Source organism: Protomyctophum bolini (assembly GCF_963924005.1).
Source record: "Protomyctophum bolini genome assembly, chromosome: 13".
Lineage (NCBI taxonomy): Eukaryota > Metazoa > Chordata > Actinopteri > Myctophiformes > Myctophidae > Protomyctophum > Protomyctophum bolini.
Window position 1 is genome coordinate 41827685 of NC_137874.1, and position 6000 is coordinate 41833684.

Sequence of the window (6000 nt, forward strand, 5' to 3'; positions counted from 1 at the left end):
TGCCTCCTTTATTATGATGATTTCCTGTTTTTGGCTATATAGAAGTGTATATTTGTAAGTCTCTAAATGAATTATGAATTGAACAAGGTGGACCCTCTTGTAAACAAGTGTAATGCTTGTTTATGGTGTCATCCACTCACAGTTAACAGTTGTTGTATTGAGTTGTGCTTGAAATGTACTGTAATTCTGCAAACTGTTAATAAATAATTCAATCAATCAATCAATGTAACATTTGCTTAGAAAAACTGGCTTATGATACCACAACCGGGGCGGCGGTGGCTCAGGGGTAGAGTGCCTGGATGGGAACCGCAAGGTTGCCAGTTCGAACCCGGGCTCCCCCAGAGTTACTGTCGAAGTGTCCTTGAGCAAGACACTGAACCCCTAATTGCTCCCGATGTGCTAGTTGGTGCCTTGCATGGTTTCCGCTGCCATCGGTGTATGAATGGGTGAATGTAATGCACAATCTATGTAAAGCGCCTTGGATAAAGGCGCTATATAAATGCACCATTTACCATTTACAACTACAATTACAATTGTGTTCTATTCCAATTACTGTAGTCAGTGACACACACACACACACACACACTTGCTTTTTGTTTAATTATACGTCCAGGCCATTTAAACATAAATCTTGCGCCCAACGTGGGGCTCGAACCCACGACCCTGAGATTAAGAGTCTCATGCTCTACCGACTGAGCTAGCCGGGCTTGTGATGACACGGTAAACAGCTCCCCCTAGTGGGCTGCCTCTACTTGGCCCTATCGCATTATTTAAACTATTATTTTCTAAATGCAACCACTGAAAACTACTATATCCCGTTCAAACCAGGTGTTCACCCTATGTTATATAGGCTACACAATAAACAAGCAGCTCTTAGCAGCATCATGCCATTTAGGCTATATGCCTATATAATATTTTTTGCACGTGGTTGTGGAGAAATACTTTGACATTCATTCATTGTTCATTTCAGTTTACTTGCAATTGTTTAGATTTTCTTTGTCCATTTTATGTACAGCTAGAAATAAGCCAAGTAATAATTCAAAGTTGCACAATTTCAAATCTAAATTGATTAGAAAAACATATGTTCACCCCAGATTCGGCACAAACAACACAACAATTAAGGGACTAAATTATTTTCGCTCCTATATGCCACCAAAATGTGGAACGCCCTACAAACAGCCATTAAGACACGCTGTAACGTTTTCCACAGTTAGATGGTTATTTGTCTTAGGGGTGCCAGGTAGTTCTAGTCTACCATGAGATGTTTCTCCATTGTTATGAGTTCTTCCTCATCTGGGTTAACCACTGGTGAAACCGACACAGGACAACACACTTTGTCAACTCAGTTTCAAGTTAGGCTATTATATTGAAACCAACCCAAACACAAACAGTTCATCAGTTCATGAAACAAGACCCAGTAGATTGCAATGTTTGTAAATAGTTACTCACCCGTCAATTCATTGCATATATCCACCTCGCCGTTCATAAATAAATAAACAGTATAATGTTCCAGATCCACGCAACGCAGACGCAACGTGAATGTTAGTAAACAAAGGTATTTAATAGTCCGTCTGTCCGAGCAGAGCGGCTCTTTAATCGTCTCCAAAACAACAAAACAAACAAAAGATCTAGGCTTGAAATAATAAAGGGGGAAATTGGTGACAGGTCAAGATGCGGGGATCGTTGTAGTAGTTGGCCGTTTATTGTCGTCCCGTTGGAATGGTTGTTTGTAGCTCTGCGGGTTTGATCACAACACGCCCGAGGCTACGCCACTTTACGGAGCAAAACGACACGGAACACACTCGAATCGAATCGAGGGGCTAACTTGAACTTCCTCGTTCACAATTCACATGACAGGTCCACCGCCGACGGTTCTCACTTCTCTCTCTCACACTACCTGTCTGCCTCCACACTCGCACCGGCGCAAACAACGGGGCATTTTAGAATAGGCGGTTCCCAACTTCCCAGGGGTGAGTGACAATTGTGTCACGAACAGACGGGTCGGGGACCATTTCGGGCCGTCACAATGAGAATCCCTTTAGTCCGGAGGCTTAGTGAAAGGATGGTGCAATTGCGGATAAAAGTGTAATTTTTTGCATGATTGTTCGTTAGGGTCAGTTATTGAATTTTAGCCTAGGAGCCCTTGTCAAATATTTATTTTAAATATGAAATTTCAAGACTATCAATATCAATGAAATATGTGAAATATGTGAAAATCCGCCTAGTATTTTTCAAACTATATGGATCATAAAATGATCAGATTACTTCCAAATGTGATAAAGTTGACTTATTTTGACTTTATTAAAGTCACAGAACATAAAATATCATCAATAACACATTTATTGCAATGAAGAATACACATTAATATGCATCATAGTGCGAAACATGTTATAGATCTGTTCATTCTGTCTTGCTGTCACAATTGCATTTGCAAAGTGGGGAACAGTCCAAATTTGCATTGCTGCATTTGCAGGTACTACAGTCACCTTTACAGGTAGGCCTACATCAAGATTGCCCTTTTTCACCTTAGAAATATTGCACGAATCAGAGCCTATTTGTCCTTGGACGATGCAAAAACGCTAATCCATGCCTTTGTTTTTTTCTCGGCTTGACTACTGCAATGCACTTTTTTCAGGACTGCCTAAGAAAACAACTGACAGATTACAACTTGTCCAAAATGCAGCAGCCAGAGTTTTAACTAGAACTAGGATGAGAAAACATATTACTCCAGTTTTGGCATCACTGCACTGGCTTCCGGTTGTTTTTAGGATTGATTTTAAAATTATTTTACTTGTCTATAAAGCTCTCAATGGTCTCGCACCTTCCTACCTACATTACTGCCTGACTAAATATGTCCCAAACGGCCCCCTGAGGTCTTCCACTGCTGGCCTGCTCGCTTTGCCAAAATAAATGGCAACTAAAAAATACGGGGAAGCAGCTTTTTGCTTCTACGGGCCGTCGGCATGGAACAAGCTCCCACTGTACCTTCGTCAGGCAGCCTCTGTAGACCCACTTCTACAACATTGCTTTTAATTGATCTTTATTGCATTACTGCTTGTTTTTTAATGTCGTTGCCTTGCTTTTCTTTTATTCTCCATTGTTCTGTAAAGCACTTTGAGCTGCATTTCATGTCATGAAAGGTGCTATACAAATAAAGTTTTATTATTATTATTATTATTATCTGATCAGCTCTCTGCAAGCTCTGGAAACCTCTGGAATGGTCAGCCAAACTGGCACCCATGACCCTTCTTTCTTGGCCCATCCATAGTTCTGTGGAGAAGGAATCACTTGGTGGCTTTGTGTGCTGGTGGCCCAGACGCCCGCTTGGTAGACTGCAAGTTTCACATGCTGGAGGAGTGCATACTGGGTGGGAGGTAATTTCTCCATCATTCGATTTCGTTCACAGAAGCGTTTCTTTCTTTTTTCGTTGATGGAGCTCAAAGGACTGGATTTGTCGTACAAGATGACCGTCAGTCTTTCAAGCTCCCAGAGGTGCTGGCAGTCAACATCTAGTTGCTGGAAGGGATGCTTTGCCAGATTGACGAATGTTTCTGTCGCAGTATCATAGGCTTGCCAGGCCCGCCAAGCTGACTTCTTACCCTTTCCATTAAAGGCGGATGTTGTGTCTCATCCGGAATATGCGTGAAACATAGGCAGGGCTCGAGATTTGGGTTCCCCTAGGCTTTTGCACATACTGTTGATGTGATCAAATCTGTATTTTCTGCCCATTCCAAAAGCCACCCAGATGTCAGTCAAAGGTTGAAGTACCACTAAATCATGGAACATGCCAGCAAGGATGACAATGACATCAGTGTCCACAGTGCGCACAAGGACAGTTTTTGCTCCATGCTCCAGTGCATGTTGTACATGAAGCCTAGTGTCTGCCTCCTCATGATTGCAACAGTCCATGCTACTGGAACCGAAAGATGACACAGCTTGCCCTGATGTGACATGCAAAGCTTTGGTGGGTGGCCAGCAGAACTGTTCAATTCTGGATGTCAAAAAGTCAAACAGCTCCTTCTTATTGATTGGGTCACGAAGAAAATCCATCCAATTTCCTGGCAGCTTTGTCTGTCCAGACACTTTCCTGCGAACACCTTGTCCTCTCTTTTCGCGGGTGGACTCCTTCAAACTGTCTGGGATGTATGAGTCCCATACAATATCCAACCGCTTGGTATCCTGTAGCTGCTTCTCCAAGTAAGGGATGAAAACCTCATCTGCATAGGCATCAAAGGTGCTCACTCTCACAGTGGGTAGGCAGTGACTGCCCCATCAAGGACTTTGGAGTCATAGGTTGAAGGTGGCTCTGATTGCCCTGGCTGCTCAAGACATTGCAGCAAGTCCGATTTGGTGCCTGTCAGGTGAAGTTTCCCAAAGTCGGAGAGGGAAGGAGGGAAGGACTGTACCTCATGTGCAAAGAAATGCAAAGAAATTCCTGATATTGTCTCTTCCCTGTCTTCTCCAAGATGAGCACTGTATTTACGACTGATTCATCTGCACATCTAGATCTTTGAAATCATGAATCACTAGATCTTTGAATTCATCCAAGAATGGATTTCCCATCCTTCACATGGTTTCAGATAGACTGAGGACCTGTCTCTGAAAGGTCTTCTGTGTTTCAAGACCCTGCTCATGGTGCTGGAAGCTCTCTTTGTCATCTTGGAGGTATTCTTTTTCAAATTATTTTAGCAATCTTGCCATCTCTGGGCCTGAGAGCATCCATCTTCGGAAAGCATCTGGATTTTCTGTGAGGCCAACTGCACCACCCGAACCTTTCAAATTCTTGTTCTCCTGTTCATGCGTTTGATCGAATGGGATTGCAGAGAACTTGTTGTAGGTCTTTGAAAGAACCCAGTGTGAATTATTCTCAAAATCATCCTTGACAGTGATGGGCAAAGACTTCATGTCCCTGATATGGACAGGCAACCATCTTGAATAGTTCACATGGTCCAAGGCAAAGAATAAAGGGGCCAGCGCTTCAAGCACTTTCCGCTGTCTGTGTGCCCTGATGAAGATGAGAATGAGGGTTTCATATCTCATGATCAGATCCCAAAACATGAAAGTAGGACTCTTCTTCAACATATAATTTCTCCAAGCCAGATCATCTTTGGGGCCTGCACTAAGCCTGAAAGCCTCCTGCTGTAGATTGTGCAGTGTCAAGACAGTTACCTGGTGGGCATGCCTGGTTCGAGTTAGATGCGATGCTTTCAGATATGATGCTGCCATGCCACTTCCTGCCACATCTGCTTCTGTAAGTGCTGTTGTCCAACCAGAGCCTTCCAGCAGATCACCCAGTGTATTCCAGAGGGCCATTTCTGTGTGTAATCCACCGAGCATGACTACATGAACTCTTTCACCGTGTGTATCTGGCCATTTCCATCGTACTAGCTTTGCCAGAGCAAACAGAGGCTGGTCAAACGTTGTGACGGGGATCTGCCCCGGATTCAGATACTCAATAGCCTGTCTCTGAACATCCATGCCATGGATGGTGTGGCTGATTTCTCGTAGAAGAGAGGAAGGAGTGCACTTCGTGCTGGGGGGTCTTCCACTGAAGGTTGTTTAGAGGCATGATAGGCTGCCCATGCAATTGCATCTTCAGAAGTCAGATCTGTCTTCTCTAGAAGTGGCAATGCTTGTTTGGCAATGAGCCTGTAACTGTATGTATTTCACACGCTGTCACAATCACAGAGGTGTTTTTCAAAGCTACAGCTGGTACACAGGTGTAACTCTCAGGAAGGGTGAGTTTTTTATTTTCAGTAGGTGGGATTTTAATGGGTGGTCTACACACAGCTCTTTACATAAACATAACACCTATTTTTTCACATTTTCGCCTATATTGTGCAGTACTTTATTGTGTGTGTACAGGTACCAGGTGTCTTGGTACTCTATTTTACACATCATTTTGGAGGTTTAATACTCAGTGGACAAATTAAAATCAGAATCACCTTCTTAAGTGGACAAAAAAAACCAATCTATCACCAATGTTCTTCTTATGACTCA